This window comes from Lissotriton helveticus, chromosome 3_1 (genome assembly GCF_964261635.1).
Source record: "Lissotriton helveticus chromosome 3_1, aLisHel1.1, whole genome shotgun sequence".
Lineage (NCBI taxonomy): Eukaryota > Metazoa > Chordata > Amphibia > Caudata > Salamandridae > Lissotriton > Lissotriton helveticus.
The window spans coordinates 1,483,056,649-1,483,072,422 of NC_136061.1; the positions used below are offsets into that span (position 1 = coordinate 1,483,056,649).

The 15,774-nt window shown below is 43.4% G+C and overlaps 1 protein-coding gene across 1 annotated transcript in view; it reads left to right on the forward strand.

Annotated features, from left to right (window-relative positions):
- FEZ1 (fasciculation and elongation protein zeta 1) overlaps positions 1-15,774 on the forward strand; it is a 729,464-nt gene that overhangs the window by 52,130 nt on the left and 661,560 nt on the right. The gene's annotated exons all lie outside the window — the stretch shown is intronic.

Consider the following 15,774-nt stretch of genomic DNA (forward strand, 5'->3'; position numbering starts at 1 on the left):
GGCTGGAGAACCCTGGCTAACAACCCAGGGCTACATCTGATATAGCTTTCCCATTAGGAACTAGGGGCCAGATGTACAACCGGTTTTTGCAGTTGCAAACAGGAAATCGGCCCGTTTGTGACCGACAGAAAGAGTCCTGGCATGTACAAACACTATTTTGCGAGTCAGTGACTTGCAAAATTGCTTTTGCAACTCTAGCTATTAGGAAGGGGTGTCCCTTCCTAATAGCGAGTCACAATGGAATGTACCATTGTTTAGCACCCGAATTTGCGGTCGCAAAGACTTGTAATTGATGACCTATTTCAAGTTGGTGGTAAGCCACTCACGAACGGGAAGAGGTCCCCAGGGTACCCGTTCTCCTTTGTGAATGGATGCAAAAATATTTTTTAAGAGCAGCCAGTGGTCCCAAGAACCATTGCCTGCTCTTAAAAAATTTAACAAACATTTTTCATTTTCTTTTTTAAATGTAGCCCGTTTTCCTGTAAGGAAAACGTGCTGCATTTTAAAAAAACTGGTTTATTCGAAAAAGCAGTCACAGACATCGTGGTCTGCTGACCCCAGCAGGCACCATCCCTGGGAGTGTTAGCCATTCCTAATAGGGTCGCAAATTGCACATGCCTTATGAATATTAATGAGGCATGCAATTTTGACCCTCATTAGGAATCACTAACAGTGTCTGAGGCACTGCTGTACATTCCAATTTGCAAAACGCAAATTGCGATTTGAAAAACAACGCAATTTGCGACTCTTAAATTGGTAGGCTCGTACATCTGTCACTAGGTAAGACTGTTGGTGTTATTGGCCCATTACAATCTACTGTGCCAGGGTTTCAAAACTGGTCCTCAGTTCAAGATCATGCTGTCAGTCGATCAGAACCACAGGGACCCCACCCCCAATTGGGATCTCAGACTCGGCCACCAGGCTAAATATGTTTATTGGGCGCATTACATCCACATCCCCTTCACTTTCTTGGCTTACGCTGCGATACAGTCCTGCCTCCGTATACAAACACACTCACACGCTCACACACACTCACACAGGGGTGCCACTAGATCCGATTAGGTGGGGGTGATCGGGGGTTTACCCTTCCAGTCAGCGGGACAAGCATTTCAAGCAATGTAAGCAGAGACATCTTTATAGCCAATATGAAGGAAAGGAGTGCTAAACTGCAGTTTAAACATATTGGACAAACACAATCCTTTCATGATTGACAAGTCGGAGTCCGTACTTTATCCCTAGTTTCCTCACTTGGGCTCAGTTGTTTGGTGGTGGGCATACTTGCTGAGGCCATATTGTTGATGTATGGGGTTTTATCCATTTACTGCATATGAATATTTTGATTTATGACATTTTTTTTGCTGTGGTTAGATACCATCCATTATTTGACTATTTGAAACATTGTCCGATCGAGTATGAGTTTACCCAGCACCCAGCAGAAGGAGGCGTACTCTTAGATGGTGCAATTTGTTCCTTTAACCTCTTGGCACAGTCCTGCAACATCAATATTAAAGACAGGGCAGCAACCAATCTTGTCACTGTTCTGGTGGACGTAACAAAATATGAGCCGGGCAACTCCCTTATATTATAGGAGATGGAGTTGATTCTACTCAGCCCCTTTGGTTTGTCTGAGCTCAGCTTGAGCAGGGCCAAAAAGAGGGGAACCATGGCGGATAATAACTACTTGCTCAGCCCTATATAGCTCCCCCTCACGAAACCAAACGTCCTTCCTGATCAAGTTTAGTCAAAGTTAATTTCCACAGATATGCTTAATGTTATTATCTGGAATACATCTCCCATTTTATACGGGGCATTGCATCAAGGAGAAGTCAATGCCACAAGGGAGGCTGTAAGTGTGCTTGCAAGGAAAGATTATGCCACAGAAGAGGCAAAAAGGGGCGGACTATTTGCTAACACTAGTGAATTCACTTTCCTGGCGTTGTCACTTTGGGACTCACTCTTACACAATTTGAAAGTGATATCTTTAGTTCTTAAATTGCACTCTGATAAACTGGATCTGCAGATGGATCTGCTCAATATGCTAGCGGTCCATGTCATTGGAATAGATTAGAGTACAAGCTGATCCTGCCACTAGTTATCAGATCTGCTCGTGCTCGCCTTCACTTGATTTGCTTACCTCTGTTCCGTCAGTCTTCGCTGCTATACTGTAGGAAGGTAAGGGCTCTAGTTCTCAGTTTGGAAATAGCCCACTAATGACATGGAACAAGGAAAAGATAACGCAGGAGGTGCAATCGTCATCATTAACAGTTACCGTCTTACATAAGAATGATAAATGGCCTGAGAGTGCAAACAACGACGCCCTACACAACGATGCATCAATTGGTAATGGGCAGGCAAACACCGCTCCTAAGTTGTTTGGCCAACTGAACTCTGCCCCCTCCTGTACATCAAAGGGTACTCTTTTGTCATAGAGTTTTAGGAGTTCACCCTTCCTCGCCGCATTTTTGCCTCCATCTGGAGTTAGGTCTTGATTACGTCCAAGATATTATAAATGCTGTACCTTTAGCTGTCTGGTGTTCTATCTGGACAAATGAAGAAGCTGATCTTAATCTGGCAATTAGTAGATACTGTTTAAGCTGCACTCGTGGCCTCTGTATCCCCTGGCTCCAATACATCAAAACTTGTTTTACGGAACTTGGTTAAGCCTCTTTGTTTGAGCACCCAGATTCAATTGTTAAAGGGGGCCGACAGAGGGTTTTGGAGAGCTTCCGAAAACACAAAGAATTGTCTAGGTAATTGTCTGAAGTAGCCAAACCCACTGTCAGGGGTTATTGCCTTATGCAAGTACCTCCCTATATTGCCCCGTATCTTTTATACGTAAATAATGTGCACAAAAGGAATTCTAGATTTAGGCGGGGGTCTTTTCGGTGGTTGCTATGCTTCCCACTGGGCCAGTATTCTTCTGAATCTTTTACCATTTGCCCCTGTGTTGAACATTCGAGTCAAACTATTTTTATCTTCCATTTACGAGGACATTTTTAATACCTCTTTTGCGCAGATGCAAATTTTCGAAGTGCAAAGCGGCTTTGTACTTTCTGCAGCAACCCAATGATCGTGATGTCTGTTTTGCCGTTTGGAGTATCTTGAAGTTTATCTTACCAAAGGGAAGGAGCATGCTGGTTTAATAGCAATGCATTTTACTACTTTTTGTATGCATTGTAATTGTTTGGCTGCTAAAATGTTTACCCCTGCTGCTAAGTCCCCTACATGATTTATTTTAATATTTATGTATTATTGGATAATATTTGCTGCTATTCATGGATTCAGTCCTTTTGCACTATTGGATTATATTTGCTGCTATTTATGAACTCAATCGTTTTGTACTGTCACTTTAGTTCCGAGCAATATTACTGTTTTTGCGTGCTGTTGTATCCTTTTTAAATGGAAAATGAGTTTGCATTTGTTGAGATGTGTCTGATTTTAAATGATGTTTGTTAGTATGTGTATCTTTTATGACCTGTCTTCGGAAGGACGAATAAATATTAGAATTAAATTGAATTGATACTCTTAAAAAGGGAGAAAAAATGGTTTAGAAAAACAAAATAAGACCTGGGAAACAAATCAGCCTACTCAGGGTTGAACAGGACTCATCTCCCCTGCCAGCATCAAGTTCTCCCACTTAGGTTGAAATAGCCGGAACTTCAGATTCCTCAGAAAAAGAAAACACACCACCAAAGGAAAAGCAGATCTACCTGATCTTTCAATCCAGCATTGCCCCAAACGCATGTCCGCCTCAAGCTGGGGTGGATACAAAAAAACAGGACTCATGTTCTAACTCACATGCCTCATCCCAGAGCACATAAGTTCCCAGCCTGATTTACTTGCCCTCACAGGGCAACCTTCCTCTGTGAACCCAATAGCATCCATCTCAATTCCCACTAGGCGGTGCGATGTTATTTCACTTGTAAAGAGGAAGCGTTGCCAGAACCCAGCACCAACATCATCATTCTCAAACAAATGGGAAAGTAGAAAGAAGCTCGACGCTCCATGACACAGGCGACCTTTTGCCACCACGTTTGCACCAGGGGCAACAACATAAATCATCAAATATCAATTACTCAAATCATAGGGACTCCGAGAACTGTCTATGAGAGGCAAGACAAATAACTGGCGTGACAACATCAGTAGGGCTGGAGGGCAACAGCAGACCCTGTTTACAAATGTAGAAACTTGTGATGTTCCCTAGTTACGTGCCCAAAGGCAAACCTAACACTCTTAACAGAAGTTTCATACTCAAATTAATTGGTACTTTACAGCACTTGAAACACATAAATTCAAATCACTGCGAATGTGTAGGATTTAAGCTCTAGCCAACATTGCAAGATAGGAACAGAACTGTGACGTCTTGGTCCAAGCAGGATATGGATAACAGGGTTTGGTACTTTTGGGATACGTTTTTAGTGGAGCATAGAGGTTTCTTATAATGACCCCGCATTATCGTATGCCCCCTTTTTTTTAAACAAATTTTATTGAGTATTTCTTCAAGTCTGTGACAGTGTGGCACCTCAAATTTAATTTTCTTCCGGGCCACGGACGTGAAAGGTTAGGTTTCCTGAGGGGAGCCGTCTGCTAAAAACAGGCACGACGTGAAGATAACCCCTGCTGTGTCCGCCCATGTTACGCGGAAATCAAGCGTAGTTAGTTGAGGCCCCAGTAAATTACTGAGGGTTCCTACATGGACAAACCCGTGAGTAACACTTTTTGTTTTTTTCACATACATATCCTTACGGGTGGGTGCACCTTAGAGCGTGCATACCACCGGAGGATCACACATCTGGTCCTGACGAATGCTGAGCGATCAGCTCTGAAAGCAGAAACATGTTGACCAAATTTAAGTAGGACTCAAGGTTTTCAAATAAAGAAACCCTTTTTTCCAGTCCAAATATCACTTGTTTTTATCATTGCGGGTTGGACTATTAATAAAGTAGTTGGCAGTCACAACCACGCATTTTTAATTCTTCTTATACACTTAGCACAATTGGGTTTGCACTACATCAACACACAAAAGAACCAGCTCCGCTGTAATTCAGGCGTGAAGCACACTGGAAGGACACTCGGTCCTTCCAGTGGGAACCCAATGATGAAGCATGTCAGCATGTCACCACTAGGTGGTGAGTGAGGGTTCTTTTTACCATTAACTTTTGTGTCTTTCTCATTAGGTTTCACGATCTGTCACTGCCTTTGGACTTCTGTTAAAATTTGAGGTGCCACACTGTCTTCACTCTTTTGTTGTTACTGAATATTGGTGCTAGGGGTAAAAGAGTGAGTATTTATGCCCTACCTCTCTCGTTGTTTGAAATAATATATTTCTTCAAGTCTCCATACATTTTGGACAATATGATTACGCCTTGCAATACAAATATAGCTACAGCGCATTCATGGTACCTATGTATTTCGACAATCATATTGTTATACAATGTGGCTGGAACAGTACCGTGCTTTTCTGTTACATCTCCTGACACAAACAACTTAAATGAACCGCCCAATTCCCATCTACATTCACCAGAGTTGTCGTTCATATCGTGCTGTTTAACTTCTTATATCCCTTATAGAAACAAACAAACAACTCCCTTTCCTCCCCCCTCGCTCCCTCTAGGTGTTCCTTAGTGTGATGTAGCCCACTAAATCTTGCCTTATCCAGGCGTATCCCCCCTGAGCCTTCCAGTTTCCAGCGATCTACCTCTTAGCTATCTGGAGTGCCAGGTCTTGGAATTTACATGTTACTTTGGTTTCGGCAGTGTGGGGAAACTGATGTAAGAGACAGTATCCTGGTGTTTCGTGCACCTTTTTCTCTATGCTTTATCCTACCCTCTTATCGCGTAGCACCACAAATTCTGTTTCCACACATAGAGACATTCTCAGAGGTGCGGTTGGCTCAGAGCAGTGAAGAAATGACCATGATCGATTGCAAGTTGCCAGCATTCTCTCAAATTGTCCCCATCACCAAATTATCATCTTGCCTATTGCTCCCCTTGATGGCAATCTTGGGACCCGGGCCACATGGGGTCTCTCCATGCAAGAAACCTGTATCTGCATATTATGGCTGGAAAACCATGTCTCGATCCCAGACCCATGTTGGGCTAATTTAAAATCAATCATCTAATGCACTGATCCATCTGTTGCACCCATGACAGCCACTGGCCATATAATACTAAAAGCTATGTCATCGCCCAAACAACACAAGCCCCTTGCTGTTGATAGAAAGAAACTTTTGGAATTGACCATGGGGCTGTCCTCCTGTAAGAAGAGGAACAACCCAACCTATTTTCCAACAACTGTGTTGCAGAGTCATCTGGTTTAGCGCTCTTTACCCATTAAGTGATGAAACACAGAAGCTGACCATTCTTTTCTGGAATGTGTAAGTGCTTAGGACCAAATGTGGTGATGATTTGTGGGTATTTCATGGATACCTTAGTAATTATTTGTCTGCAAGAAACTTGGACAGTAAAGCAGGAACACTTAAATGGTTTCAAAACGTTCCACCTTGCTACAATTTCATCCTCATCCAGAAGATTAATGGGTTGTCTGGTAATGGACCTCTCTGTTATGGTGCACACCAGAATCTTTCTATTTAAAGCAGATACTCCTTTTTATCAGTTTCTTGGCCTCAAATTTAGGGGTGGCACAAGGCTGGGTATCATCAATTTCTATAATAAAATTCCTCCTGTTAATAGAGACTGTGTTTTGTCTAGGCTGGGCTCGGACATAGAATCCCTCACCTGAAAAGGCCGCAAAGACTTGGGCTTAGAATGGAGGCGAGATTTCAACGTTCAAGTTGCCTGTGGGCTTTTAAATGTGGTGGGGACTCACAGACACACTTTTCACATGGTGCTTATGGAAGTACTCTTAATTTTATCAAGACTAAGTATAATATGGAGTTTGCCAAGGAATCTTGTAAAAACATTGTACCTTTCTCAAACATGTTTGTGGATAAGGGAGAGGGCTCTCTTATTGACTTCATTCTTTCATCAGCCAGTTTATATTCTTGTGTCTGTAATTTTATCATGCACTTGAGTTCCCCTTAACGATCATCTGCCGCAAAGCTTTTCTATTTTTGTTCATCATTGGGAGGCCACTTATTGTTCAGATAGGCATGTAGCACATATCCTGGTCCACAGAAAGAAGGGATCCAGGATTAAGTGGGAGTATGTAAACACTGAGACCTTCATGTCCAAATTGGCAGGAGACAATCACATTTTGTTCAATACTTGTTTGGATGACGATGCGGATCCAGACAGTATCATAGAGGCCTTCTCCTACCTCTCCGGGGCTATCAAGGCAGCACTCAGTAGGCCCTCTAATTCATATGCATGGAAGCAGAAGTGTTGGTTTGAGAAAGAGTGCTCAAGCACCCATAAGGCACTCATGTGCATTCTACAAATATTCCTTGGGATCTCGTAAGAAGTCGCCCAGAGAAGGAGAGCCTACCGGAAGGCAAATAAAGCTAGGAAAAATATTGTAAAAATTAAAAAAGGGAGGGCCTTGAGGAAGCAGGTTGCAAGAAACAACTTAAGACTTACTGGACATCATGAATTGGCCATTTATAGGGGAGGTTGATGAGCCCTCCGTTGAAAGTGCTATACCAGGGCTGGAGTGGACATCATTCTTTGGGGGCATTTATGCTACCCAGGTCTGGGGAGGAAGGGACAAGTGAACACAAATGTCATCCATGAGTTAGCTCTTAAGGGCAATTTCAACCCAAATATCTCCCGTGCCTACGCCAATTGCTTAAGGTTAATAGATCAAATCCTGGCTGCAAAGCCCCTGGCCCCTGCAGTGTCCCCTTGGATCTTTTCAAGAGTCAGTAAGAACTTTGGACTCCATTGGCTACTAATAAAAACATTCAGCATACAGTGTCATATGAGATTATAAACCGCCTATCTAGAATGCTTCATTGTAATGAGCATCTGAAGTCTCGGTAACTTACCTGCAAAGGGTAAAGAAACATGCAAGAGAAAACAAAAAGGAGGAAATCCGTACATAAATGCCTTCTACACTTCAGGATACAAACCATTCCTAGATGTCATAATTTAACTAATACCCATTAAACTCCACCCCCCTCCCAGGCTCTGGCTGTGTGTTGCAATGTCCTAATAACATTTGTCCCTCTCCAAACAAGCTTCTTTGTTTACAATCAGTTGTCTCGCCGCTACGTCCAGAACCAGTAGTGCTTAGCTACGCTTAGCAATCACCTTTTTCCATCTACTACTGAGTATGTGAAGCATCAGAGGCGTCTTCGGGTATGTTGTTTTTACACGCTTCTACCATTGTGCCCCAATCTAGGGAGATTGCAGTTTTCTGTAGGCCGCGTGCCTCCTCCCTATGCAGCGCACCACACTCAGCCCCTGCCCACCTGATCAATTCGCTATGCCATATGCGTAATGTAGGAGCTCTGGCAGACTTCCAGCTCATGGTAATGGCCCTTTTTGCAACTATGAGTGCAAAATCGGTTACTAACGTCTAGAGAAAGCCTCTCTAGTAAACTACCTACATGGTCACAATCTTTCATTGTCCCTATTTTTTAAACAGGGGACCGAGGACATGTGAGTTGTTACGGCCTTATCTCCCTCCTGGACTCAACAGTGAAAGTCATAAGCCACGTCCTCTAATCCCATCTCGAGGTATGGGCGAGGAGACCAGAATAAGTTCAGAAATCAAGTATGGGTTCAGGAGGGGGCTCCGGACTGAAGATCAGTTCCTTTACCTCTCCCTTCTGCTGGGCAAGAATACCATCGCTCCCATTTTTTGTGGTTCTTGGACCTGTGCTGCACCTTCCATTATGTGTCTCGTAGCAAATTGGGAAGCATCATGGAAGATCTCAGCATGGACAGGTTCATGATGAATCCCATTAGGGAAATATATTGTCATTCTAGTGCCTCAGTCTGATCTGGCCTGAGGGAAGTGTCTGAAGTCATTTGGTGTTCACAGGGGAGTTAGGCAAGGCTGTGTACTTGCACCCTTCCTCGTCACCCTTTGCATCAATCAGTTGGAGAGGGAGTTGGTTTCAACCTGCAGGGACGTGCCACAGATTGAATAGGCACCCATCCAGCTCTGCTGTACGTGGATGGCACTGTTCTTATGGGCCTTACTCCCTTGGCAGTACAGCACCTATTAAACCTATTCTCAGCCTTCATGGAAGGGCTGTTCCTAAAAACACAATTCCAAGTTTTGTAATGTCCTGTAGCCCCAACTACACTGATCAATCAAAACTAACATTTTTCTTGCACTCCGAACCTATTCAAATCACGAACGATTTTAGTTATCTCTGTGTGACTTTAACAATAATGGCTCCTGGCAGCCACAGCATGAGATCAGAAGTAGCCAGTTTGCTAGGAGCATTAATGCACTTTACTGCTTTGCTGCTAAATTGGCAAGAGATCTGTCTGCCACATGCTCGCAATTTATCAGGGGAATGCCTTACTGTGGCAACCTATGTGGCAGGGTTCTTGGGTGTCAACAAAGCAACCGTCCGACAGATCACTGAAAATAGGTTCGCCCGCCTTCTGCTTTTCCTTCCCCAATGCACTGCTACCTTTACCTGTCATAAGTAACTAGGGCTACTTCCTCTGTAGAATAAAATACGGACTCACCCATTTATGTTGTGGCTTCGAGTCTGGACCAATGAGGTACTGGCAATAAACAGAGCGCTAATTGAAGACTGCCTTTCTGGACCGTGGCCTAGAAGTTCCTTGATTGAGGGAAATTAGGGACAAGGCCATTGCACTGTCCAGACCAGACTTGTTTGACAACCCCACATCTCTTTTCTCCCTGAATACAAATACATTGACGGATATGTGTTGGGACCGCAAGGTGGGGTTATCTTATATTTCGCTGGCCCCCGTTGGCGACTCACAGCCATTTCTGCTACTTATGGCTCAGCCCCATCAGTTTTTTCTACTATTGAGGTTTAGACGTAATCTATTTCATAGGTTAGTCGCTTTCCCCTACTGTAACAAGCGGATCCTTGACCTGTGTCCTTGTGACTCGGTTTTCCCCACAAAGCACTTTTCACGTAAAATTTTTTCTGCAATTTCTATGCTAAACCTAGATCATGTACAATTAAAGCCTTCTTGGACAAATTTTCTGTAAGACATTGCACACAGGCACTGTATTTCCTCCAGCACTTTGCAACTGAAAAATTATAGCTACAGTCTACACTTACCGTAGACTCATAATAAAGATCAGGAAGACTCAGTTGCTCGATGAAAGACCCTTCTGGGTGCCACCATGAGTCGCGGTGGCAAGATGTGGTGACCACGTGCAGGTGCACATAGACAATCCTTTTACTGCTGGTCACGTTTTCTACCCTTGAATTTTCTGTTTGATGTCCTATGTTCGGGATGGTTGTGATTATGATTTCGTTTTTTCACCTTTGAATTCTTCCTATTAGTTGTCTTTTTAATTTGGAGGCTGTTGGGACTTTGAGCGGCTTAAGTTTTACCCTATTTCTTTTTTCAGCATGATTGTTTGATCGTTCCCATCCTTTTTTGGTTACCCAATGGATAGCACTATTAGCACTTTATCTACTCGATCCTTCTGAGTTAACTCTGTTTACAGGATATTTGTCCCCTCCCTTTTATGTTTTTAGGATTGTCATTTGGCTCTGTGCCCCTGTAACTGGGCTTCCATATCAAACATCTGATGTAGTTTGATCTCCAGCGATTACCAGGTTGAAACTCTAATTACTCACCATCAACAACCCTCCTGAATAAATACCCCATAGGACTTTGCGTAAGACACGTTTTTCCTTTAGTGCAAAACATATAGTACCGATGGAACTTTTTTGATAGCCCATATTTCCTCCTGCCTGCGTGTTAGGGCTTGTATTTGATTCGTGGTGCTATGCTTAGATACCCCTTTTGTCCTTTGCACTGGCAGGAGCACATAGCAACCCTTATCGGAATGTTTTGTTCTACTTTCTTTTAGCCTTGGTTGTTTAACTGCTGTGAATGATTGCGCAGGAGGGTCTCCAACTTGATCATGTATTTGTATTTCTGACTGTCATCGAAAAATTTATAAATCTTATCCTTTGTTAAAATCTGGAGTTGCTTAAGTATGATAGTGTTTTTACCTGAATTGATTTTAACTATGTGCAATGTTTCAAACTTTCTTTGATATCATTATAATGCAATGCATTTTAGTGTACTTTTATGGCCTACTGTTAACTAGACTGAAAAAAGTTTGAATTAATTGAGTATGAGTCATAGTGGGATGATTTTCCATAATTATGGTGTGTTTAATATCTTCTTAACAGTAACACGTGACATTTCAGGAGCAGATTGGGTAGAATAGAGAGCTAAGGTGAATGTTGAAGAGGAGGGAGAGATATTCAGGACTTAATTAAATGGATCTGAAATGAAGGGATGAGTGAGATGATGATCTGTCTGACAGAAAAGACTCAATCTGCTTCAGCTATGCGCCCTCACGCTGATGCTGTACATTCTCTGTAGAAGTTTGGGGTGGTGAACAGTTTTCAAGGGAGAGTTCAAGTAGTAGGTGTGCTCATACTCCATTTTAAATCCACTGTATTTTTAAAATCATCTAATGTGGAAATCACTGCTGCTTCTGTGCCTCAGCCATACTAGAATTTGTTTTGGTAATCTAAAAGCAGTTTTTTTTTTGAGCGAAGATATATTTTTTTGAGACAGATCTTTTATTTGTTCTATTGTTTAACTAAAAACATTCTGTTATTGGCCAGTGGTTAGATGGATCTCTTGGCTCAAATCCTGTTTGGTTCAGGGATGGTTTTAGAGTTCCTTTGGCAAAATATCTATATTCAGTGAGATGTTGACTTTTTCTGACTGGATTGGCTGGAGATCTAGTCACGAGCACATGGGCCGGCAGGCAATTCTGCTGGCCTACAGGCATTTGCAACATTTATGAAAGATTGATGAAGTCTCGATGAGATTAAACGTGAGTGATTGTAGATGGTTTTGTGTTCTGTTATTTAGTGAACTGTACCGAGCTTCCGGATTTGTGACTGAGCAGGCAGAATGGATGCAATAAGAGTGAAATGGTGGGTGGGAAATAATGCAGGTTTGCCCTCCAAGCAGCAAGGGCCAGAGGTGAGAAGACCTTCAACCAAGGAATTAGGATGTTCTAAGGTACTACCACTTCAGGTATTATGGCTGGTGGACCCTTTTCCCTTTGTAATCTTCTATCAGAGCTGTTGTTTGTGACCTTGAGGCCTATTAACAGGTCTGAAGGCCCCTCAACATCTCTTTCTATTCAAATCTTTTGCCCCATGTTAAAGACGTGTGGCTACTTTTAGCTGTACAGGTTGTAGGTAAGCTCTCCAAGACATAGGGCAGGTCTCCCTTGATCGAGGGAGCCACCGAGTGACGAGGAAAGTTAAGTTTGCTCGCTCCAATCAGCTTTCCTTGCTACCAACTCATCGGTCTTGTGAAGAAAAGAAAGCAAAACATTCAAGCTACTCACCATTTAGAGGGTGAGGAGTGGCTAAACCTGCATGTGTGCAATGTGTAGAGACAGGCAACGATCAGAGATAATATATACTTACACCAATGATTATAGATTGAGACATAAACATGCACTTGTTTGGGATCCACAAAATAGCATATATATTTTTTTTAAAAACAGATTTTATTGACAGATTGCACACATGGCGCAGCACTCCGCATTCCGGAGAGAACTGCAGATCAATTACACAGCATCAGATGATTGGCAATCGTAGACATCATTTTGAATCAATTAATAACATCAAAACCTACCAGTCCTACACCCCCCCCACCCCTTATCCCCCCATCTCCAAACTCCCTCCACCCGGATCCAACCCTTCCCAGCCGCACAATAACGTCTCATACTTCTCATAAGCCATTCTCTAGACTGACATTGTACATACACTTTCCCTCCTGGCCCCTTTACGCCATCACCGGACACTCCTCCTGTTCCACCGGTGGTTCCAACCACAGGCCCCGATAGTCCACCCAGCGCCGCCATATCCTATAATGTTTCCTTGGGCAGCCTTGGGCCTCAAAGATTGGTCGCTCCAGTCCCATACAGAAGTCTAGCCCTTTCTTCCACACCAGCACTGAGGGAGCCCGGGGATCTTTCCATGCTTTGGCCACATCTCTCTTGGCTATGGTTAGGCCTAGCAACAGTAGGTGTCTTTTATATGTGTTGCCCCCTACCCCTTCTAGCACATGGCAATAGACCCAGTTGTGGAGTACGAGGAAGTTCCCATCCCAGGACCTCAGACAGACAGTCCCACACCCCTTTCCAGAACCTAACCAAGGAACTACAACTCCACACTGTGTGGATCAATGTCCCCACCTCCCGGCCACAGCATAGACAATCCGGGGACGCAATCAGGCCTGCCCGCCACAGTCTCTCCCTTGTAAAGTAGACCCTATGTAGATATTTGAATTGAATGAGTCTCAAGCGCATCGCTATGGCCGCACCTCTAGGGGCCTCAAGTGCCTCCCGCCAATCTTCTTCCTCCAGTGTCCCCACATCCCTTTCCCAGGACTCCCTAAGTTTCTGCAAGGATGTGGAGCAGTGTGTAACTAAGGTCTGATAAATGCGAGATATCTTTTACAAAATAGCATATTTACAGGAGTCAAGTAACCATATATGTAGTGACCATAAAGACAAGCCACATTAATTTAGGAAAAACATAATATTATCTGTAGATGCTGTTGGACTGGAATATGCCCTTCTGGATGTGCAGTCATGTTGCCATGTTCTGAGTGTATGACTGTGACTATCTTATATCCTGTTTTTTGATTTTGGCTCTAGGCTCATGTTAATGTAACATGTGCAGAGGCCTACCCCTGTCGCTGACACAAATGAAGTCCTGGAACTGTCCTGGTATTTGGAAGGGTGCACCATATGCCCCCACATTTTGCTCAAAGTGTACTACCACCCTTGTTATGGGTTTAGCATCTACAGTGGTGGTGGCAGCATACCGTGGTGTGTGAATCCACTGTTTGGATCAAACCTTCTATCTGTGTTGCTGGCCCACTTGTGTAAAGGTCTGCATTAATGTGCTACCTAGATCCTTATACAAACATGCAAGTGGATTGTGCGTGTTTTTGGCTGGTGTAATGCATGCACTAAATGCATGAGTGAGTCAGAGTGCGGAGGCCTGCGGCTCCCATTTTGAAAGTCTCTAGCTTTCTCCTGCACAACATATGTAGGTGAAATTTTACATACAGTGGAAGCGTATTGCTGTCATTCCTGAAAATGGAGGGAGGAGACAATTCTTCTTTCGAAATTACTTAAGCAGCTCCTGCGGAGTAGAGCAGCTGATTGATTTTCTTGTGGTACTGCCATTTGGATGGTGGATGGGCGGTACTCTTATGTCTTGGTTCTGGGTGAGCGAGATTGTTTAGGTGAAACCAGCCTTTAATTCATCACAGTGATCACTGTTCAGTGTGGCTGATAAAAAGCCAGTTGCAGAAACTTCATACTTCTTTGGGCCTCTGTTGTGAGTAAACCAAGATAGAGGCTTCCCTCCTGTGAAGAGCATTACTCTACACAGCAGCTCTGTCTGGAGAACACCCTAGAGAGGACACTTGACAAAATAACCACTGCAAACCTGTTTGGAGATTGCAGGCAGAAAATCCACATTCCTTATCTGCTTTGACTGTATAAAAGGGGGAGCTACTTACATCTTTGTTGCCCGTAGATTCTCGGTAAATGGACTTGGGAGGGGGTATTCAACATCATTCTTTGAGAACTGCTGTATAAAAACTAACACTGGTGTCTGAGTGACAGCCAACATCCCAAAAGACAGGGTTCATCACCTGGAGTCTTTACTTGCTGGAAGACCTGTACTCCTGATCTGAAGCCCCTGGAAGCTAGCCTGCCTGCTGAGAGATTGAAAGAGCCTGTCACGCCATAACAGGTGTGACTGTCCAGGTGATGTTAGAAACTGCCAGACTCTAGAGTGGGGGTTCACTAGAAGAAAGAAGACTGCAGAAAGCAATCTGTGAGTCTGAAGAGGGTGGGTGCAGTCTCTCCAGAAGTGCGGTTCCAAGAGGGAATTACGGGCAGGCAGCCGACTTTGCACTAGTGAGAGAGCGCAAACTGACCTAAATGTATGAGTGCATCACACTTACCTGTAGTAAGCACAAATCATGAGGAGAAATGCCATGAGTGCTAGTAGTATCTGCAATTATATTCTGAATGTATAGCTAATGTAGAGATTTAAGTAGAAGTGGAACTAATACAGAAATGTGTGACACTATATGATTTTATTAGATGTGATTATTCCTGAATCCATGTCGTGTAGCTGCTAAAATGTAAGATGGCATGTGGTTAAACGCAGAATGTGGTAGGCCTCAGGGCCAGTGCTAGAATGGAAGGGGAAGGTGTTTCTTTTCACGACATAGATTGCACTAATGTTTTGGTCATTGCATTAATGGGCCATGATTTATAGATGTGTTTACTGAATAATAGAATAAGAGTATTAACATGCTTAATTAATGAAGAAGTTGAATGCTATAATCATTATGAGAAATGCTGTAGGCCTGAAATGTTTTAACATTGATTTACACGTACATGTCTGGGCCGAGAAATGTTGCGAACCTTTTTGGAAGTCTATGAGAGTTGGGTTCTTGGCTGCAGATGTCTGTCTGCAAGAGAAAGGGAGGATCCGATTATAAATAATATGAATAGAGGTCTGTTCAGTAGACGGCCCAGACATGGAGGAGGGTTCCGGAATGTTTTAAGGGGTATCAGCGGGCCGGAGAAGAGTCTGAGAAGCAAGGTCAACTCCAACGTATGAGGCCC